Below are 24579 nucleotides of genomic sequence, written 5' to 3' on the forward strand. Positions count from 1 at the left end.
AGATGAGGAAACTGAGGCACAGACAGGTTGACCAACTTGCCTAGATCACAAGATAGGTCTGGAGTCCAGTTCAGGCTCTGTCTGTTACTCTACGCCATCCTCCTTTACAAAACGAAAGATGATCATGTCGTGTGATGCCAGAAACATCCTACCTCAGGGAAGACTTTTGAGAAACACTTTCAGTATATCCACTGTTTTTCAGGACCTCCTACTTCAACTGAGAAGCAAACACAATCCATTTTCATTCATGTAGTTGTTTCATCCGATATGCTCTGAGTCACAACATTTGAGACATCCTTTTACAAAAGAGAAAACCTCTCCTGCTGCTTTGCCAACCGGCAAAGTATCTTTCCTGAATTTACAATAAGACCATTCCTGCAGAATGATGAAAGTAAAACTTCACTATTCACTTCTTTTTGATTACTCCAGTCTTTAAAGACACAGAAAGGACACTTTATTATGTTTGCGCCCACAGGGGAATGACTGTGGTTGGAGGTTCAAGTTATTCAACAAACAAAAAGACAATTTTGTAAATGTACCTTTTACTCCAAAACTGGAAGCAGCCAGGATAATTTGAGGGTTAGGCATTTCCTGAGTGTTAATGGTCAACTATGTGAAAAGTCCTTGAGATAGACAATTAGTTAGCAAAGTGGTAAGGCAGGGCCTTCCACGGGGCACTCAAGGTTTGGAGACATTTGACAGACACTAATGAAACCCCAAATGAGGCAAATACATCTTCATAGCGTATCAAGCTTTTTTCAGATCAGTGTGTTACCTATAAAGTTAATTCCATTCAAATGAACTTTCAAAATATGGGAAGGAGAAAGAACCCACAGCGTTTATTTAATACTCACCAAATATTATGCTTGGCATTTTAAATCATTTTTCTCTTAATCCTCACAAGATTTTGCATAAAAATTTATTAACCTCACTTTACTGATGAGAAACTGAAAGCCTGAGGGATCACAGCCATAACTAGTGGGAGCAGAGCAGGGGTTCAAATTCAGTTCAAGCCAAGGGACTCAACCATATCTACCTTTTGGCAATTCTGTAGTCTTTAGTTTAAATGAGTATAGATTATTTTTATAATTAAAAAAGGAGTTTTATTTTAATAAATAAAGGCGCCAAACTTACCACCTTGAGTCAAAACCAAAATTGAACTCAATGTACAAAAATTCAATCACTGCTACTTATATCTTTATGAAGCTAATTAATCAGAGTTTGAATTCTCATTGCTTTTTATTTTTCTAACAAGGGTTACCGCCTTTATTTTCTTCTATAGGTGATGGTAGATGTGTGCAATAATATGCAAAATATTTGGCTGCAAATTTTTTTTTCATTTGCCCCCCTTTATTTGCTTTTTTCTATTTTTCATTAAAAACAAAATTTTTTAACCTCATTTATCAATTATAGTTGTCAAAAATAGATCTTAAAGCTACAGGCAACTTGAGTCAGTGAGTCACTATCTAGGAATGAAATTGATACCTTTTTGACCTTAGCTGCATCAGCAGTATAGTTGAACAAAGAATTGATTCCTACCCTAATTTGACATCTACCTTTTATTCTTTTTTTATTTAAAAAAAAGCAGCTTTAATGACCGATAAGTCATACATTACTTCTTAGAGAAGGGCCAGAGAGGGTTAGTTCTTTCTCATTCCGTGGACCTCTCCTCATGCAATCCGAGGCATGTCTTACCTGTTTGTTCCATATTGGTTGTTAAACTTGGAGCTTAGCACAGAGCGTGCTAGCAGATTAGTAAACAATAATTATTTGTGATGTAATGCAATCTTATGAAGCCCAGTGCTCTTAAACTTACCACTACTTTCACATATCTTGTTGCTTGTGATTGCCCCAGCAACCTCGTGTGTGAGTTAAGGTCGATGAAGTGTGAATTAAATTGATGTGTGTTAGTTAAGGTCGATGCCCTTACTTTATAAATAAGGAAATAAAACATCATACACTGAGTAACCTGCCCAGTCACAGAGCCAGGAATCTCACCTGCCTCATTTGACCACAACCAGATTTCTTGAGTACAAAGACCAAAGTTCTTGTCCCATGACAAATCCTCCCTCATTAATGCCAATTTTTGTTCCTATTTGGACAAACTATGCCTTCTCTTTAAATAAAACACTGAAAGGAACAGACCCAGATGATGCCGACGTCAACCATTTAAAGCTTGAGGTCACAAGATTATTTGGCGTCTTTGAACGTGTTCTTATCCCACTGACCATCTTATAACCTAGACCAGCGCTTATCAATGGCGACGTTGGGTCCCAGAGCAACATCCGAGGAGGCAGAGCAGTGGGGGCCATGCTGCACCCAAGGGAGCTGCCATTACCTACAAGAAGGCGAGTCCTGAGCAGTGTCAGTGGGAAAACCACAGTGGGGACCCAGTGCCCTGGCATGTGTAACCAAAGGCCAAAGCAAACAAAGGCCAGAACAGTAATGACTGGGTCTATTTGGTTAGCAAGGTATTGACACAGCCTTTTTTTGAGATTTTTATATTTAAATTATAAATTGGATAATTTTTAAGAAAAACTTTTATGTGCACATACAACATTGGTTTGGAGAACGACTTCCATACCAAAGGCAACGCAAGCCAAAAAATAAACGTGTGATTCTGTGTGTGCACATACGTGTGTGTGCGCGCGTATGTGCGTGCATGTGTGTGTCTTATAATATGAAGTTAATTGAAGTTAAAATGTTTTAAGGGATTTATCGTCATTCGAGTTATTCCAATGTGTGAAAAGCAACACATTTTTATTCTCAATTACCCACAGTCTTTATTTGCTCTCCACAAGCACTTGAAGGGCATGACTAAGCCAAGTTATGCCTTACTCCACACTTTTTAGCAGCATCTCTTGAACTTTTTTACCTCAGTCTAATCCTTGGTCGTAGCCTCTGAGAAATTCAACACTATGTCAAAAGGGCCTTTTGCTCTATGGTCGTATATAAAAGAACCTATCACCCACAGGTCATGGGATACGTTGCTGACTCAATCCAAAGAAGGATTTCGGGTTAAGTCAGCAACATAGCCCAGGAGTGGAGGCCCCCAGAGCTTCCCCTTAAGGCCAGGTCACAGCAGGTTTACTGCGGAGCCTGGATGGATACCTGTGATGACGGCTGAAGCTCACTCCAAAACCAACATCTATAAAAAGAAACGCCTCTTGAATCTCCCCTTCCCATCAGCAAACCTGTGTGTTTTCCTAGCAAGAAATAGGGGAGAAAACACTCTTCCTCTTTCCTCTGGCTTCTCTTGGGAAAGAATCCAACTTCCAGACATTCAGGGAGATAATGGGGTTTTTGTTTTTGTCTGGGAAGAGTCAGGAATGTTCATTGGCCACGTAAGCACCTCTGTAAGTGTTCCAGAGGTGGGAGATGGCGGTATAGTTGTCCCTGGTTTCCAGGCACTGGTTTTGTTACCTCTGAAGCAGGTTGCAAACCGTCCATTCTTATCTGTGCACCATCTTGAGACCACCAGGTAATAAGTTGCACCTAAATGGAGGTATTTCTCATATATCTACATCCCCAGTTCCCCTTCATCTGCCTGGGAGTTAAAACATTATCACAAAACAGCAGTGGTTGTAGTTGCTTGACTGTCATCTCCTCTGACCTTATCTCCAACCCTCACCCCAACCTCCACCAACTCCTACCTGCCCATTAGTAAGAGAGCCCGCGGGGGTGACCTCCTGTGCACCATTGGCAAGTTATTGTGCCCCACCTCAGTGTCACCATCTTTTACCAGCTCTCAGTGAGGCCTCTGTAACCATGTCACTTGCCCTGCTCCGACCCCACTACCAAATTCTGCCTTCCTAAATAAAGCATTTGTTCTCTGTGTTATTCTCGAAGTTGTTTGTTGGGTTCCAGTCACATGCCCTGTTGCTTCCATCCCCAACCCCACCCTGTCCCTACCCAGGTGGTGTTCAGATGCTGGAGTCCATAGGCATACGAATGAGGTCGCGTAGGCTGGTGGGTCCAAAATCTGCAGGGCAAGCCCATCGGCGTGCAGACCCGGGGAAGAGTTGACGTTGCAGCGCAAGTCCAAAGGCAGTCTGCCACAAAGATGCCCTCCTTCAGGGAAAAGTCAGTCTTTCTTAGGATCTTCAGCCAATTGGATGAGGCTTACCCACATTTTGGAGGTAACGGTCACATGCTTTACTCAAAGGTTACTGATTGAAATATTAATCTCATCTAAAAAACACCTTCACAGACACATCTAGAATAACATTTGACCAAATATCTGGGTCCTGTGGCCCAGCCAGGAGACACATAAAATCACAGAGCCTTGCTCCCCTCCCGTTTCACGTCCTGGTGGCCCTCCTTGGTGTCCCACCTCCATTTTGGCTCTCAGCCCCCGGGACACAGACGGGAACATCTGGAGGCATTTTTGGCTGCCGTAGCTGAGGGGTACTACTGGCATCCAGTGAGCAGAGGCCAGGGATGCTGCAAAACATCTCAGAATGCACGGGACAGCCTCCAACAACGGAGAGTTTTCCGGTCCTGAATGACAACAATAGCACTGCGGTTGAGAAACTCGGCTTGAAATGACCAGGTCACTTCCTGTCTCTCTGACCCTGTTCATTATGCTGTAGTCACCCTGGCCTCCTTTCAGGTCACAGAACCCACCAGCTCCTCGCTTCCTCGGGGCCTTTGCAACTGTTCTTCCCACTGTCAGAAACACTCTTGCTCCTTGCATGGCTGGTCCCTTGCCCACGGTCAGGTTTAACCTCAAAATCCTCCCCCCACCAGCCCTAATCCCTCTCCATTTCAATGATCTGTTTATTTCCTCAGCACCGGCTGACAGTGTTCAGTTTTCCTCGTTCCTCCGTGGTCTTCTGACTGATATTCAGCTGGAGTGGCTACTTACCACTATACCCCAGGGACAAGTGACCCGACAGGCACAGAGTAAATGCTCAACAAACGCTTGTTGGCTCAAGGAAGGAAGGAATGTCAGACGTTTTTGGTGAATGCAGCTCGCCCTGTGTTTTGGGTTTCACATCCCGCACCAACTCCAATGTCCCTTTATAAAATCTGTCACCATGGCAACTGTTTCCATAAGCTGACCCTGCCCCAAGAACACTGAGCCGTGTGCTGTTGACTTCAGCATGTGAGCCAAGATCTCCTCTCCAGGACACCCCTCTCCCGCAACACGACTTAGTCCCTCAGTACAAGAGGTCTGAGCACTACACTGTTAGTCTTTTTAACGTGCAAAGCTTAGATTCAAAGTAGGACCCCTCATTTAGAAAAAAATATCCAATTAGAGTCCTTAAGAAGGATTTGCCCCCAAAAGGGACTCACGTGAGAAAAACTAACAGGCCTAATGAAAACAATTAACTTTGAAAATATAACCAACTCTATTATTGCACAGATCCCTCCCCTCGGAAGCAGGGTGCAGATCACCTAGCCAGGACCAGCTGGATCTGCATCTCAGATCTGTCTACCCTGATTCCTTTTCCCCTGTCCCTCTTTTGTTACAGTCTGACATGTTCTTACGGAGCTGACTGAGAACTGACAGATGCCTCCAAAGTGACTCAGCGTGTGGTTATTACTGTTAATTTTTGGCCTTTGCTTTTTTCCCCACAAATCCCTATAAATGCCACTTCTAGCTGCCTTGCAACCTTCCAAGCATTCTGTATCCTCCTGGAAATGCTCGCTTCGCTTCGGCATTTTCCCACCAGAACCCTCTGTTCTCAGTTCCTCCCAAGTGGCCTCCGCACGTGGCTACCAGCCACTGAACAGACCCGCTGCTACCATTTCTAACTCTGCACTCAATCCCCTTCTTGACTAAAGACCTGACAAGGGGGCAGGATGATTATTTCCCGCATCATACTGCTGTTCAGGAAGAAAGATCCAGATCTCTGAGGCACGACCGCAGAAAGATCACCCACAAGGGAAACAGCTCTGACTCTGGGACATCCTTGCTTCCTTCTTTCCAAACGCCTCTGCCCATGTGTGAGACGGATCGATGCGCAGGTTGTCTGCCTCTGCCGGTGCAGAACCAGTGGAAGAGCTGCCTGTGTTTTCCTTCTTTGCTGCACAGAGGTGACTCGCACCCTCTGGATCCACAGCACCCACAGCCCTCGCCGTGGTCACCAGCACAGTGGAAGGAAGTTCCCAGGATCAGTGTCGGCAGCCAGAGATTCCCACCACACTTGTAAACCTAAGGGAGCAGAAGGACCCTCTGTGGCGTCGCTCCATCCACATGGGAAAGAGTGGAATCTGCCCAGCTTCATTTTTCACCATTTTATTACCAAAAGCTCAAAACTGAAAAAAGCATTAGAAACCGTCAAACCCAACTCTCGCGCTGTACAGAGGAAGCCGCCAAAGCCTAGCGGAGGTGAGCGGCGTGGCCAGGGGGCCACACCAGGGCTAGGCTCCTGGAGCGACTGCCAGGGCTTCTTTTTTCCATTCTCTCTCTCTTCCATTCCATGTGTTTCTGGTGTAGACCAAGCATCTCCACCCGCCCTCCCCCATTCCTGGAAACTCTGATGAGTCCAGCGTGTTGTCAAATAACCCGACTGAGATCATGAGAATTCTTTTCCAGCATTGACGGGGACACAGGGATGATGAGAGGGTGTCAGTAGGCAGGCTCACTACAGTCGCAGACAACATCAAAATGCAGCGGCTTACAACACAAAGGAAGTGTTCCTCTTACTCACCTAACACTCCAACACAGGCGCTCGGCAACTGACCCTCTAGGCAGTGACTTCGGAAACCCAGGTTCCCTCCACCCCAGGGCCGTGCAGTCCTCACTGGGTCCCCTGCAGACTGCTGGCAACTGGGCAATGAGAGTAAGAGAGAGTGAAGTTTCCTGAGGACAAAGGCATGGCCCTCTCTGCCCTCCTCTTCCATGAGCCAGAACCCATCGTAGGTCCCAGCTAATTGCAAGCAAGCCTGGGGAAGACAGTCCAGCTGTGTGCCCAGGAGCAAAAGGAAGAGTGGGACAGGTGACCCAGTGAAAGCTACCAGGGTTCACCTTTCCCACCACGTGGAGAAGGAGCCTGCTGGAAAATGAAACCGAAACACAGCAAAGCGGGGCAAAAGTTGAGACAAAGAGAGATTTGAGAAACATTGACTCCCTGAATAGAGCCATACCTGAAGCTGGATCAAATCCTCCACCTACCATTCGAAGAAAGCATTCCTGTGTTTACCAATATTCGGCCGAATAACACCCCCACGGGCTGGCAGATGACAAGAATTTTTAAAGTTTCAGCAGGTGTCTGGGTGGGCCAGTACCTATGCGCCATTTCTGAATCTTTTTGGGCCTCCCCAGCTTCCTCCAGCCGTGGCTGGCGGGTCCAGTTCCGTGAGGTTTTAGCCAGGTGACACAGGTGCTGGTTGACAACGCCTCACTGTGGCCCACTGCCCAGAGACTCTCACCTCCCACCCCGGAGCACCTCTGACCCTCAGCACGCGCCTCCCACGGGAACTGCCCGGCAATCACTTACGTGCAACCCAGAGGGGTGGGGAGTCCATCTACCTGGGGGTCACCCCTAACCAAGGTGATTCAGGAGCCAGTGGATGAAACGTTCCCTTTTGTCTTCTAGGTGGACATTCCTGTGACACTTTTGCTAGGGCTCCCGTCACAGGCTGAAGTGATGCCCCCCGAGATCCTACTCTTTCTTCCTCAACTTCTCGCCCTACTGTCCCATGATTTGTTTTCATTTTCCGGCACCAGGTGCCCTGCATGGTGATGTGTCAGACTCAGTAACACAGGTTTGCGTCGGCTTCCTCTCCTTCCTTCCATCCTCACTCCCCTTTTTTCTTTCCTGCCTGTATTCACACTCCCTAACCAACTCCCAGCACAGAGCTTAGGCAGCCTCTGCCCTTGAGGAAACCCGGGCTGAGACAGTTTCTTTACCATCCGAGGGAAACGTAAGACGTTAACGTGCACAAGGGTCCTCCCAGAGAAGGCAGGTTGAAGAACTCCCCAAGGGCATTAAACTGGCCCACTCTGTCCTTTTTTCCTTCTGGAACCCTGTGGAACTAAAACAAACTAACTTCCTGTCAATTTTGCTTCTAGATTAGAGGCTATCTAGCTTCCTACTTGTTTTTAAATCCCCAACCAGACCACCGGCACGGAGGGAGCAGACACGGATCCAGTGATAAGCTCAGCCGGTCACCCCAGCGCCCAGCAAACTTAGACACATGGTAAATAATCAACGCTTGCAGTTAGGTTAATAAGATGCTGACAGATTAAAAAAAAAAAAAAAAAACCTCAAATTTTGAACCAATATTTTCAATAAGGCTTGAATAATCGGAATATTTTCAACTTTTATTTTACTCCATTGGAAGGAAGTAAGATACTACATTTTTACCTCTCACCCTCCGTAACAGACGCCAGCTTCTCTCCCTCCCTCCTTTGCTCTCCTTCCCCCACCTCTCCCTCTGGTCTTCTTTCTCTCTCATTTCCTTTTTTTTCCTCCTCCTTTTTCCTCCAGGCCTTGCATTTCTTCCACCATTCCTTATCTCCTCTTTTTTTTTTTTCCTCTTGGTTTAAAATTTAGAGGAAAAGACTCCAGGGACAATGAGTCAGTCAATCCAAACTGTGTTGACTCCCATGGTAGAGGAAGTAGTAAACTGCTGAGAATTCCAAAATAGATGCATCTCTTATGGGAAAATCATCACTATGCCTTCTGCTCCCATCGATTACGATGCTAATTGGCCTGCAACGTTCTGCAGCGTTTATAATTATCTTGGGCAAAAGATTTTTTTAAAGGGTGTCTTTCCTGCCTCCCAACCACCACCCCCTATGAGCTCTGCTTTTTATGGATGGTATTTGCACAACTAGACAAGACTGAAACCTCAGTGAGAAAGTAATAAAGTACTGAGAGGCAACAATAGATGGTGTGCCCGTCTCAGTCTGGGGATGTAGTTAAGGGCAGGGTCCTTGTCATGTCCTCTGATCTTCTCATTACTAACAGTTAGCGAGTTGTGATGATCAGTCAAAACCAAAACGTGTGTGTTGTCTGTCTCCTTGAGCCCTGAGTGGTAGCAGTTTTCCGTATTTGTTCATCTCCTTTTTGATTGTTCACACGGATAAGGAGCTTTGCTACGTGCAATATGCAATCTATTTATAGCATTATTAAGACACAGGTATTTGACTTCATACTCGTCCTTTATATACATCATTGCCTTTAAATCTAGTTTCACAAAGATCCTGTGAGATAAGGATTGCTAGCCCCACTTTGCAGAGAGGTTAAGTAACTGGCCTGGTATCCCACAGCCAGCCAAGAGGCAGAGGTGGGCTTCAGACCCACATTCATCTGACTTTAAAACCTGGAAGAATCTCATGAGAAGAATAGCGGATTTGAAAGCTTAAGGAACAGAACAACACTGTCTGTAGCACATAATAAATTCTCTATTTCTAGGTTTACTAGGACTGTTATTATTATTACTGTTGTTCCACCAGTGCTGGTACTTTGTTACCGTATACTCTGAATACTCTGACCCTCCAAACTTAACTTCCATGACTTAGAAAGAGCTATACTGTGTAGCACAGGGAATTATATTCAATATCTTGTAATAACTTATGGTGAAAAAGAACATGAAAATGAATATACGTATGTTCCTATATGACTGAAGCACTGGGCTGTACACCAGAAACTGACACAACATTGTAAACTGACTACACTTCAATAAATATATATGTAAAAGAAATAGCTATACTGTTAAAATTAGAAGTAAAACATTAAATGCCTTAGTAACAGTAAGTAAGATGACAAGTTGATAAACACATTATCAACATGTAGACTAAATAAATGAACTTTTTTTTTAAGGATCCTGCTCTCAGCTTGGTATTTTTAGGGGGCAAGGAATGTCTGCAAGGATCAAGCAGGGAAGTCACTGTGTGAAGCCCTCAGGGGCCCATCACAGTGTGGGCACTGGGGCCTGCCCGGCCCAGCGAAAAATGAAAGCAAACAACAAAAGATCAGAATTCACTAAAAGCATCAGTGCTTTCTACTTACTGCCTCATCTGGGAGCCATCACAGGCTTGGGAAATAGGAATATTATTTTTACTTTGTGGTTAAGGAAATGGAGGTTTTTGTTTTTGTTTTTGTTTTGTTGTTGTTGTTTTTTAATTGAAGTACAGTCAGTTACAATGTGTCAATCTCTGGTGTACAACACAGTGTCCCAGTCATGCATATACATACACATACTCGTTTCATTAAATAAATGAATTTAAATAACAACGATCTCTAAAGATTTCACAGTTATTCATGTAATTTCACCTCCTTAATCAATTTTTCCATGAGCTATCTAGATGAGAAGTGTATTTATTCCCATTGAACAGAAAGTGTTGAAGATGGATAATTGTATGATGAAGGCATGGTAAAGGCACACTGGTAACTTTATGGCAACATGGAAGCAACCTAAATGCCATTGACAGATGACAGAGTAAAGAAGATGTGAGATACACACACACACATATATACATGCAATGGAATACTACTCAGCCATAAAAAAGAATAAAATAATGCCATTTACAGCAACATGGATGGACCTGGAGATTGTCATTCTAAGTGAAGTTAAGCCAGAAAGAGAAAGAAAAATACCATATGAGATCGCTCATATGTGGAGTCTAAAAAAAAAAAGACACAAAAGAACTTATTTACAAAACAGAAACAGACTCACAGACATAGAAAATAAACTTATGGTTACCAGGGAGGAAAGGGGGTGGGAAGGGATAAATTGGGAGTTTGAGATTTGCAGATACTAGCTACTATATATAAAATATATAAACAACAAGTTTCTACTGTATAGCACAAGGAACTATATTCAATATCTTGTAGTAACCTACAATGACTATGAAACAGAATATATGTATGCTCATATATGACTGAAGCATGATGCTGTACAAAATTGACACAACATTGTAAGCTGACTATACTTCAATTTTTAAAAAAAGTTTATGGCACATAAGGGACAAAAGTTTCTTATTGTGCAAATCAAAGACCATATTCCAGCTTCATGACTGACATCCAAAGTTGATGTTTACATCAAAATGGCAAGAAGAACGGTAAGGAAGTCAATCTCAGCAAACTATTAAACACTGCATCACTTTACCTAGAAAGACTGTCATTTTCCTTCCCTAAAAGTGTAGTTTCCAACCTACAAACAATCTGTTTTCCAAAAACAGGTCAGATGCTTGGTGTTCTGTCACTCAGAATGCTCTTTCCCACAGGGTGTGGTCGGGTCCTGGAGCTGATCCACAGAAGACCGTCACGCGCTTGACATAGCTGAAGCGCAGGGCTGTCACAGCAACCTGCACGTGAGGGGCAACGGCGGGAAGTGCTGCTGGGAGTCCAGCCCAGCGCAGCAAGAATACATGTCCCAACCCACGTCCCTGGTGCCAGGTGGCAGCCACCTTTCACCCCTTCCCTGCTAACCAGGAAGTAAGAGCTGAGGTCCACAGGACCTCTGGAGCCTGGGATGGTGGCTCTGGTGGAGAAAAGATCAGAGTGGGGGTGAAGGGCTCCTGCAGGGTTCCTGATGCCCACAGCCAGGAAAGGCTTGGAAGTCCCTGGGGACCCCTCCTATTCTGAGTGGGTTCCTCAGCCCAGGTCCCCAGGGCTTCCTTCATCCAAGGGCTTCAGATGGGGTTCCCTCCTCCCCTTGCACATGGAGAACAGACTCAATTTCCCCATCTTTCTTTGAGATTCTCAAAGGACTTTCCCAATGTGTCTTACTACATATGATGTTTCTCAAAATGTGAGCCGCAGGCACTGAGATGGAAGCTCTAGAACACAGTATGAGGACGGAGACAGTTAACTCAAGCCTGGCGTAAATGACAACTGTCTGGTAATGGGTTTCCTGTCATCCCCTCCCCCTGCTTTAGGTTATACCCAGTTGTTTGTGGGAACCCTCCCTCCCCATTGGAGGGACTTATGAATAAAGGTATCTCGCTCTGCCCTGGCCAAGGAGTGGAACTGAGATCCAAGCCTGACGTAATCCTTCCTTGAGACATTGGTTCTTCCGCAGATGATACAGAATGAGGAAAAAAAAAAAGCGGCTCCCTGTTCAAACGATGAGAAATTAATTTATTTATGCCAGCATTTATTCAGTCACTAATACTGAGCACCATTCCAGGAACTAGGGATTTGGGAGTGAACAAATCAGACCAAAGTCCCTACTCTTATGATGCTTACATTCTAGTTGGTGGGGGCTGGGGGAAGATGTCAACCAGTAAAAAGTAAATAAATAAAATATGTAGCAGTGCAATAAGTACTGTAAAAAATAAATAAAAAGCACTGTAAGAAAAATAGACAGAGGAAGGGAGGCAGGGAGGGAAAATGAATAAGGCTGCAATAGCAAACTGACATTTGAGTGAAAACCCGAAGGCAGTGGGGGAGCGAACCAGAAGACTAGCTCTCAAAGGAAATAAATGCAAAGGCCTGGGTGGAAGTGAGCTTGACCAGGTCAAGGACCAGGGCACCTGGAGTGCAGCGAGTTAGTTGTAGGGAAGAGGTCAGAGCTATCATGGGGACAGAACGAGCAGAGCCTTGTACCGTGTACCATTGGAAGTACTTTGACTTTGCTCCTGAGCCCGTCTCAATCAGCTGTGTTTGGAAAGAAACAACCAGACTCTCAGTGACATGCTTTAAGCATTTAATTAATTCAATCACTTACCCACTGGTCAGCTTAGAACCAGCCCAGTCTAGGCTGGGCTCACCTGGACCACACGAAGTGGCAGGTTGAGCCTGTGTCTACTCCAAGTGTCCCTCATCCTTTTTTGAACAACTGGACTAGCCACAGTGTGTTCTCACAGCGAGAGCAGGGTACAGAGAGCAAGTGCAAACACATGACGACTGTTGCCTCTGCACACCTCCCCTCGCTTCTGTCTACTTGCCCAGAGCAAGTCCATGGCCAAGCCCAAGTCAAAGAGGGGGCAGCAAACTTCCCCTGGAGTGAGAGCGACTGCGACTTCATACGGCAAAAGAGACAAGGAGTCGGGACTAATCACTCAGCCTAGCGTACAGCCATGGAAGGTTCTAAGCAGATGAGTGACCCGATCTTTCCTTTAACAACACCACTCTGGTTGGTATGTTAAAAATACACTGTAAGAGAGCCCAGAAGAGATCTGGGATGCCGGTTGGAAGCTATGGCACTAGCTTCTAACACCCTGATTGCACAGTACAAAGTGATAGCAAATGCCTTAGTGAGAAGTGGTCAGTTCTGGAACTATTTTGAAACTAGAGTCAAAAGTTTCAAATTGATGGATTGACTGTAAAACACAAATCAAAGTCTTTGAGTTAAACAACGGTAAGTATTGAGTTGTCATTTTTTCATAAAATGGGTACAGGAAAACTGAGCTGGGAGAAGGGAAGATGGGGAGCCCCACTGGGGACATGTTAAATGTGCCAGGTCTATTAGACGTCCAAGTAGAGATGCTCCATAGGTGGCTGGATGTCAGACTGAAGTTCAGGAGAAAGAGCTGGACCAGAAATATAAATTTTAGAGTCATCCGCATGTAGATGGTATATATTTATTTTCTATTGTCCCATAACAAATGACCACAGACTGAGCAGCTTAAAACAATATCCAATTATTATCTCAACAGTCCAGACACAGTGTGGCTAAATAAGCTCCTTGGGCTCCCACAGGCTGAAATCAAGGTGTCAGCTGGGGCTGCAGGGAGGCTTTCGTCCTCTTCCAACATGGCTTGACGGCAGAATTCAGCTCCTTGCAACCATAGAACTGAGGACCCACTTTCTGGCAGGCTATTCCTCAGTGTCACTCTCAGCTCCTGGAGGTACCCACAGCTCCTTGCCATGTGGCCATGTCCAAGGCAGTTTTCAGCTTCAAGGTCAGCAAGAGACTCTCTTTCTCATCGAATCTCTCACTCCAGAGAGGGCTCAGCCCTCTTTTAAGAGCTCGTTGATTTGATCAGACAAAACCAAGGAGAGTCCTCTCCTCTGATGAACTTAAAGTCAACTGATTAGTCATCTGATCCTGGCAGTAACATCTCATCATATTCATAATCTCACCCGCAGTCAAAGGGAGAGGATAACACAGGTTTGTAGACCAGGGTGTGATGGCAAAATTTTTGCGTCCACTTGACCGTGCTAAGGGACGCCCAGAGAGCTGGCAGAACATTACCTGTGGGTGTAACTGTGACAGTATTTCCAGGAGAGATTAGCACTTGCATGGTAGACTGAGTAAAGAAGATGGCTCTCATTACTGCTGTTGCAGAAAAACGTGTTACAGCTCAGTGTTACAGGTCCATGTTACAGCTCAGTTGTGACAGCAACCTGGATCCGGGCAAGAGACCAAGCAGCACTCGGAGAGTTGGAGAACTCACGTTTATTACGCCAGCGGGACCAGAGGAGTTAACACTCCAAGCTCTAGACCCCGTCTGTAGGTTTACACAGGCTTTTATAGGCTGCCAGTTTACACTTTGCAACATCATATGCAAATAAAGTATAACAAAAGTTGACTAATTAGGAACAGGCTTGTAGAAATGGACCAATCAGGGGGGGAGAGAAATAACCAATCAAGAGTGAGGGAAATGGACCAATCAGGAGTGAGCTCCACTTTCCTAAAAGTTAGCTGTTTCAGAGGTAAAAAGTGAGATAAAGCCACTGGGCCAGGGAACCAGATGGTGCTGGCAGGAGAGTAGTGGCCCTGCCTGGGGGTCCTGCCAGTCTTTTTTATGGGGCTTCCCACCTCACTGCAAGCAGGCATCATGCAACCTGCTGAGTGCCTGAATAGAACAAAAAGGCTGAGGAGGGGTGAATTTGGTCTCTGTCTTGAGCTGGGATATGGGTGCTCCTGGTTTTTAAGACTTTGAGTTTGGACTAGAATTGCATCACTGGCTTTCTGGAGACTCCAGCTTGCAAATAGCAGACAGTGTGACTTCTCAGCTTCCCAATCATGTGACCCAATCTCTCATAATAAATCTCTTTGTGTGTGTGTGTATATATATATAGATAGATAGATAGAAAGATAGATTCTGGGTACTTTTGCTATAAGTATCTTTGCTGTAGGTATCTTTGCCGCGAGCATTTTTGCTACAAATGTTTTCACCACATAACTAATTGGCTGTAAGAAAATTATGCCATAGAAGATAAAATAACAAAAAAGTAAAAGAGGGAAATTAAAAAAGACATAATGAATCATGAAAAAAATAAATAACAAAGTTGAAAAGACTTTACATTTTCACCACGTAACTAACTGGCCATAAGGCAGTTCTGCTATAAAAAAATAAAACCACAAAAAAAAAAAAATGTTTAAAGGAACACTCAAAAGGACAGAGCCATGAAACATGAGAAATGAATAACAAAATTAAAATGACTTGATTGCAAAATATAAAATATTTGAATACATTTAACATGTGTGTAGATTCGTGGTAATACAACTCAAGTAACTTATTTTATCTTGTCGGTATACCTAAGCATTTGCCTTCCAAGTCTTTTCTTCGTAGTACTTTATACTTTTTTTTGCTTGTTGATTTGTCTCCTCATTCAGCATAGCACTTATTCTTTTTTGTTAAATTTCTTCCTTCATTAAGAGAGGTATCAGTGTCCAAACACTACGGTGCATATCTGCAAATGGAGCTCTGTATTGCCTTGTGAAAGCCTCTAAACTGTTGTTTGTTCTTGGCACATTGTCCCACATCCATTGACAGACATTCCAAAGGTCTACGAGAAATGAGGGTTCAACTCTGGGCCTTCAAATCACCAAAGGATTTCAAACTGACAAATTATCATTTCCTCATAGTGTGCAATCATACTCGACAGTCTCTTATTTCACATTTCCAGTAGGTTTTATCGCTGTATTTTCTATCACGTCCATATCCATAGCTGCTCTCACCCAGTATTTTAAGACCACCATATCCACTCATCACGGTACAACCAGTGGAAGGGCTAAGACGTATGGGATATAAAAACAGGAGTATCACATCAATGGAGAAATGAAACCCAATCAGTTATTTTATCTTTTATGGCAAAATTGCCTAACAGCCAATTAGTTTTGTGATGTAGATGTTTGTGGCAAAAATGTCTATGACAAAGATGCTTATGATGAAAACACCAGACACTATATTATATATATGTATATTTATCTCACATACATAGTGTTTATATATTTATATGTCCTATCAATTGTATTTCTCTGGAGAACACCAACTAATACATAATTGGTGGGACATCATACAGCCCATCTCAGAATTCTGACTACTATAGGTATATTTTAATCTTGGGATTTGAAGAGATTACAACACTGAGTGTAGAGAGAAAAAAATTAATTCCTCCTACTTATTAAAAACTTATTTTAAAATTATTAAAAAATTATTCCCCCCTAGAGCTGCCTGTCTCTCTCTTTTTCTGTCCCTGACATTCAGGCTTCCCTCTGGTTCTGAGAGCTGCCCAAATCCTTGCTGCTTATAGTAACCAGAGAAATTTCTGTTACTTGCAACCAAAGAACACCAACTGATTCACTGGATGACTCTTTTCCATACCAAGGTTTGGATCAGATCAAGAGAGTAAGACTGAGAGGCAAATAAATGATAATGGGTCTTTTTTACCCAAAATGTTGAAGTAAAATGTATCTACAGCTCACAGGAAATCCCATCTAACTGATTTCTTGATCATTTGCTCAGTGGAAAGAGCTAAGCCTCTGAGGTCAGAATGCAGAAACGCGGCAGAATAGGATTCTGAAGTTTACCTTAGAAAACAAGCTTCTTTTTCTTCTAAATCAGTGACAACTAGTATCTGTTTTTTGCTTCTGCCTCATTGTTTTCACTTGGGTGTGTTGGACGGAGAAGCAAGATGAAACTGTAACCGAAAGAGACTGGCACAGCAGGTGTAGCAGTACTGATTTCAGACAAAATAGACTTTAAAACAAAGGCCATAAAGAAAGATAAAGAAGGGCATTTTATAATGATTAAAGGAGTAATACAAGATGAGGATATTACACTCGTTAATATATATGCACCCAATATAGGAGCACCTAAGTACATAAAACAATTACTAACAGAGATAAAGGGGATATTGATGGGAATACAATCATTGTCAGAGATTTTAACACTGCATTAACATCACTAGACAGATCTTCCGGACAGAAAATAAATAACACAACAGAGAAATTAAATGATACAATAGAAAACAGATTTAGTGGATATTTTCAGAGCATTACTTCCCCAAAAAATAGGATTTACGTTCTTTTCAAGTGCACATGGAACATTTTCTAGGATTGATTATGTACTTGGGCATAAAAGAAGCCTCAACAATCTTAAGAAGATAGAAATTGTCTGAAGCATCTTTACTGACCACAGTGCCATGAAACTAGAAATCAACTACAGAGAAACAAAGGAGAAAAAAAGGAAAGCATAGAGATTAAATAACATGCTATTAAAAAAACCAATGGGTCAATGATGAAATCAAAGTTGAAATTAAAAAATACCTTGAGACAAATGAAAATAAAAACACAGCCACACAAAATGTATGGGATGCAGCAAAGGCAGCGCTAAGAGGGAAGTTTATAGCGATATAGGCCTTCCTCAAAAAAGAACAATCTCAAATAAACAGTCTAACCCATCAGCTAAAAGAATTAGAAAAAGAAGAGCAAAAAACCCCAAATGTCAGCAGAAGGAAGGAAATACTAAAGATCAGAGAGGAAATAAATAAAATAGAGATTAAAAAAACAATAGAAAAAAATCAATCAAACCAAAAGCTGGTTTTTTGAAAAAGTAAATAAAATCGACAAACCTCTGGCCAAACTCACAAAGGAGAAAAAAGAAAGAGCACAAATAAGCAAAATAAGAAAGGAAAATGGAGAAATTACAACAAATAACATAGAAATACAAAATATCATATGAGAATATTATGAAAAACTATATGGAAACAAAATGGATAACCTACAGGAGATGGGCAAGTTTCTGGAAGCATACAGTCCACAAAGACTGAACCAAGAAGAAACTGACCACTTGAACAAACTGATCACTAGAAATGAAATCGAATTAGCAATAAAAAACCTCCCTACAAATAAAAGTCCAGGACCAGATGGCTTCACCAGAGAATTCTACCAAACATACAAAACAGAACTCATACCAGTCCTTCTCAAACTCTTCTGAAAGATTGAAAAGGAAGGAATACTCCCAAACTCATTCTGTGAAGCCACCATCACCCTGATAACAAAACCAGGCAACGACACTACCAAAAAAGAGAATTACAGACCAATATCACTGATGAACAAAGATGCAAAAATCCTTACCAAAATACTAGCAAATAGAATCCAACAGCACATAAAAAAGATTATACATCATGCTCAAGTGGGATTCATCCCAGGGACACAAGGATGGTTCAGCATATGCAAATCAATCAATGTAATACATCACATCAACAAGACAAAGGACAAAAACCACATGATCATCTCAATAGATGAAGAAAAAGCATTTGATAAAATTCAACACCCATTTATGATAAAAACTCTCACCAAAGTGGGTATAGAGGGGACATATCTAAACATAATAAATGCTATATATGACAAACCTACAGCCAGCATAGCACTTAATGGTGAAAAACTCAAAAGCTTCCCAGTAAAATCTGGGACAAGACAAGGCTGCCCACTATCACCACTCCTATTCAACATAGTCTTGGAAGTCCTAGCTACAGCAATCAGGCAAGAGAGAGAAATAAAAGGGATCCAAATTGGAAAAGAAGAGGTAAAAGTGTCACTATATGCAGATGATATGATACTATATATAGAAAAATCTAAAAGGTCCACACAAAAACTGCTAGAACTAATTGAAGAATTCAGCAAGGTAGCAGGTTACAAGATTAACATTCAAAAATCAGTTGCATTTCTTTACACTAATGATGAAATCAACAGAAAAAGAAAGGAAAGAAACAATCCCCTTTAAAATAGCACCCAAAGTAATAAAATACCTAGGAGTAAATCTAACCAATGAGGTGAAAGACTTATACACAGAAAACTATAAATCATTGATGAAGGAAATTAAAGAAGACTTAAAAAATGGAAAGATACCCCCTGCTCCTGGATTGGAAGAACCAATATTGTTAAAATGCTCACACTGCCCAAGGCAATCTACAGATTTAATGCAATCTCTATCAAATTACCCAGGACATATTTCACAGAATTAGAACAAATCATAATAAAATTTATATGGAACCATCAAAGACCTAGAATTACCCAAGCATTACTGAAGAAAAAGAAAGAGGAAAAAGGAAGAGGCTGGAGGAATAACTCCCCCAGACTTCAGACAATACTACAGAGCTACAGTAATCAAGACAGCATGGTATTGGTACAAAAACAGAGATATAGACCAATGGGACAGAATAGAGAGCCCAGAAATGAACCCAGAAACTTTTGGTCAACTAATCTTTGACAAAAGAGGCAAGAATATACAATGGAATAAAGACAGTCCCTTCAGCAAATGGTGTTGGGAAAACTGGACAGCAGCATGTAAATCAGTGAAGCTAGAACACTACCTTACACCATACACAAAAGTAAACTCAAAATGGATCAAAGACTTAAACATAAGACAAGATACAATAAACCTCCTAGAAGAAAACACAGGCAAAATATTATCTGACATACATCTCAGAAATGTTCTCCTAGGGCAATCTACCCAAGCGATAGAAATAAAAGCAAGGATAAACAAGTGGGATCTAATTAAACTTACAAGCTTCTGCACAGCAAAGGAAACCTTAAGTAAAACAAAACGACAACCTATGGAATGGAAGAAAATTTTTGCAGACGATGGAACTGACAAAGGCTTGATCTCCAGAATATATAAGCAGCTCATATGACATAATAAGAAAAAAACAAACAACCCAATCCAAAAATGGGCAGAAGACCTAAACAAGCAATTCTCCAAGGAAGAAATACAAATGATCAATAGGCACATGAAAAAATGCTCAATATCACTAATTATCAGAGAAATGCAAATCAAAACTACAATGAGGTAACACCTCACACCAGTCAGAATGGCCATCATTCAAAAGTCCACAAATGACAAATGCTGGAGAGGCTGTGGAGAAAGGGGAACCCTCCTACACTGCTGGTGGGAATGCAGTTTGGTGCAGCCACTGTGGAAAACAGTGTGGAGATTCCTCAAAAGACTAGGAATAGACTTACCATATGACCCAGGAATCCCACTCCTGGGCATATATCCAGAAGGAACCCTCTTCAAAATGACACCTGCACCCCAATGTTCATAGCAGCTCTATTTACAATAGCCAAGACATGGAGACAGCCTAAATGTCCATCAACAGATGACTGGATATAGAAGATGTGGTATATTTATACAATGGAATACTACTCAGCTATAAAACCCGGCACCGTAACACCATTTGCAGCAACATGAATGCTCCTGGAGAATGTCATTCTAAGTGAAATAAGCCAGAAACAGAAAGAAAAATACCATATGAGATCACTCATATGTGTAATCTAAAAAAAAAAATAACATAAATACAAAACAGAAACAGGCTCATAGACATAGAATACAAACTTGTGGTTGCCAAAGGGGCAGAGGGTAAGAAGGGACAGAGTGGGAGTTCAAAATCTGTAGATACTGACAGGCATATGTAGAATAGATAAACAAGATTATACTGTATAGCACAGGGAAATACATACAAGATCTTGTGGTAGCTCACAGCAAAAAAAAAAAAAAAAAAAAAAAACAATGTGACAATGAATATATGTGTGTTCATGTATAACTGAAAATTTGTGCTCTACCCTGGAATTTGACACAACATTGTAAAATGACTATAACTCAATAAAAAATGTAAAATAAATAAATAAATATAAAAAATAAAAGTTTTCCAAAAAAAGAAAATGAAAGAGAGTGGAACATTTATAAACAGACTTGTGCAACCAGTGGCCCCCGTTTCATCCCCTACCTTCTCAAAACCTTGCTTTTCAAAAAGCAGCGGAGTCGCTAACAAAGGCACCGGCTCCAGCAGGGGCCAGTCTGGGCTCACAGCCTTGCCGCTGTCATTCACCAGCCGTGCAGGTTCGGGCTTATTCCCTAGCACTTCTGCATCTCCTCCTCCTCATCTGTCCGATGCAATAACACTGGTTTTCTCCCAGGTTACCGCAAGGCTTAAACGAGATCGTGGATATAAGGCGTTTCTACTGTGTACTGGATAACAGGGACTACTTGCTGCGGCTGCTGTCCCCCATATTCTGGCTGAAATAGGAGCTGGAAGGATGACCTCCCTCTGTCTCTTGTCATTGCCAAACACACACAGATCAGAAACCGTAAGAGAGAAAAGCTGTGAGTAGCCTGAAGCTGCAGCGCGGCGTTCTCATGTTCCTTGACCTAATCATGACTCACTGGTCTTACCCAGCCCACATCCCTCTTCTCAGTCTCACTTTGGATTGGATAGAAAGTTAATAAGTGGGGGAAAAAAATTTTTTTTTAAATCCTGGACAACTGAGCTATGCTATGTAAATGCATACCAAGGCAGTGAGGTAAGAATCGTGACGTCCAGAAGAAGCAAACGCAGACTGAAGCATTAAAAATTTTTCATTAAGTGAATGTGAATTCTGAATGGAGGCACAACTGAGGTCGTCTCTCCAGTTACCAAGTTCCCCTCTGTCAGGACGAAGCAACCCCTCCTAGGGTGAGCAGGGCATGGTGTCTGTTCTCGAACATTTTTTTTACAACACAAATATCCTGGTAGGACAACTTTAAAAATGTTACATGGATAAACCTTGCAAATGCTTTCCCACACTTCTCTACACTATAAGTCTTTCATCTGGCACCTGTAAAAATCTTTCCTTACGTTACCTTCTGCATGTGGCCAATTAAGAATTGTGCCAAATCCAACTTTTAATTATTCTCAATCAATCTCACATTTCTACCTATGAAGCTAATCAGGTGAATCCACCATTTCATGTTTTATTTCCATGTTCCTTGATTCCAAGGATTATTGTTGTCCTCAAAGTAAAGATAAGGATGAGTCAAATGTTCCCTTTCGGAGTCCCTCTTATTCATCAGTGCTTTAAATAAGTTGGTGGCTGCCTGGTTATAAAAGCCAAAGGGTAATTATGTATACAACTCATCCTATCATTTTTCTCGAGTGTAGACACCCCAGCACCCAAATCTCCCACATCAGGGGATTCAAAGACATCACAAGCCACAGAGAGGGGCTGGAGGTCTAGGACAATACGACTGGAAGTTCTCTTGACCCAAAATTTGACCTATTACTTCCTAACCTTTACTTCCCATTTTAATTTGGAAGGGCTTATCGGGAGAAAGAAGAGGAAACTACTCTAGGCAATGATCAACACCGCTTGGTAATTTATCTATATTCTGTACATGCGATTAACCAATAAACGTAATAGGTGTTTGGGGGCCAAATCAACTGGTTTACGAGTCAGTAGGCTATTGATTACAGATACCATTTTGTCCGCTGCTAACTCCATTAGCCCATCACACAAATTACTGATTTAATGCACCCTATGGCACTCGAGAGCCTCTGTGGAATGGCTAATTGTGCTTACCAAGCAATGCCTAATTTAACTCAAAAACGAGAGAAAAATTTTAGAGGTTAGGAAATTATCTCATATATATATATATATATATATATATATATATACACTCTGACTCTCAGTACTTGTATACATTTATGTTTATTTGTTTATTTTTCTTCCTTTCGCCTGCTTTTTCACTCCTCTTCATTTTTTGTCTTTCTTCCATATTTATGGTGAGACCTCCATCATCTCATGGGTGTTATTAAGAACCAAAGTGCTTTTGCCCTCTCAGCTCATACTAAGGATCGCTTTCCTATTGTTTCATCGCATTTCCTGGGAATTACTTAAGATGTAATGATCCACTAATTTCACCGTTCTGTAGCCTTCATTCAGTTGAATTCCCTTTGAATCCAATGCAGAAATTGACTCCAGTTGTCGACCCAGGGTGTTCCTAACTCAAAACCAACAGGAAGCCCCGTGAAGTAATGGAGAAGAGGGAGTGGATAAGGAAGTGGATTAGATGCCAAGAAATAAAGCCCTTTTCATGGTAAGAGAACTCTAGCAACCACAAACTGATAAGGAAAGCTCTAGGGCTGCCTCCCTAAATTGATGCCAATAAGGAAAGCTGACTCTGAATTCAGAGGAAGAGGCTGCCTGCCAAGGAGCGGAGAGGGAGAGGCTACGTGGAGTGGCAGAGAAGCAGTGTGGGGAGGTTGAAGCCCTGAAGTCCCCGAGGCAGAACTCCAGCCTTAAGTCCTGGAATCCCATTCACCAGCCAGGTGGTCCTGCACCATACATCTCCCTGAGTCTTAGATGCCTCATCTGTACAATGTAGATGATAAAAATTTACTCCACTAAAATATTCTCAGACTCTAATGAAATTAATCAGTGGCAGCCCTTTGCAAAGAGGAATGTGGTTTATAAATGTGAATGTTAGGTCTTACTGTTATTTGCTGGACTTGTGGCCTGACCTGATGATCTTTGCCTGGAAACAGTGGGCAGGTCTCTCCTTCAGTGCAGCATGATTTAAAGGACTTCAAGGAAAATGACAGAAAAAGGAGCCTTTATCCTTGATTAATAGAAAAAAAATCATGCCTCGAGGCTACTTGGATAGAGTGCACCTCCCAGCACATTGTAAGTCTGGAGAGGTTCTTTCCTGGTGTTCTGCCCTCTCTTTCTCTGTGTTCCAGCCTGTCCAGTCCCCTTCTGGGAAATGTCTTCCTTGTACCTCCTGCCCTGCTCAATTTATTCTCCTGGACTCAAAACCGGATCCCAGAAAAGAACACAAACAAACCGATTGTATTAGTTACGTGAGCCTTTTTAAAATCTAATGGTTCTAACACAGAATTATGACTCACTTATCTGGAAGTCTTGATAAGGGTTGGACAATCCAGTGCCTGGACAGTGTCATGAAACACTCAGGTTCTTTCTGTCTCTCCGTTCTGCTGAACATGATGTCAGCTCCATCCTAAGGTTGTCCTCCCTGTGGTTATAGGATGGCTCCGTGAATCCATCTGGGCCCTGTGCTTCTGTGTTCATGTCCACAGAGGGACAAGTGAATGGGAATGGGGGAGGGAGGAAGAGAAAGATGCTTTCCCCAGCCACTGAACCAAAGCGTCACTTTCCATCCGTTTGGACAGACATACGTCATTGATCCCTGAGCTGTCAAACAAGGAATGCTGTGCTCTGAGTTCCTGAGCCAATTGCTGATAAGACCACCATGACTGGTTGAGATGAATCAGCCGCCCTCCCTCCCTGGAGCTGGGCTAAGTTGCCGCTGCACAGGGAGGCAGTGGAATGGAGACAACACTCAGCATGCCCCAAGGGAGACGTCACTGCTGAAACTTCTTGCGTCACTTCTCCCAGAGATACCGGCATTTCATCAAAGGAGGAAACGAGACGTGGCAACGAATCTCTGAAATTTGACATTTCAGATGCCTGACTGGGACAGGATCCCTTAATGAGTCTAAAGTCATATCCTAGAAATGACAGACCGGATTTGGGAGGCAAGGCAACTTCGCAAAGTCGGCGTGAGGGCAGGAAGCATCCCAGAGGGCAGGTCAGTCCAGGAGGAGTTTTACCTAAAGAATTGTTGTTAACCAGGCACAGCCCAGAAGGGACAACAGTTTGGCGGTG

This window comes from Camelus dromedarius, chromosome 4, assembly GCF_036321535.1.
Source record: "Camelus dromedarius isolate mCamDro1 chromosome 4, mCamDro1.pat, whole genome shotgun sequence".
In the NCBI taxonomy this organism is placed as follows: domain Eukaryota; kingdom Metazoa; phylum Chordata; class Mammalia; order Artiodactyla; family Camelidae; genus Camelus; species Camelus dromedarius.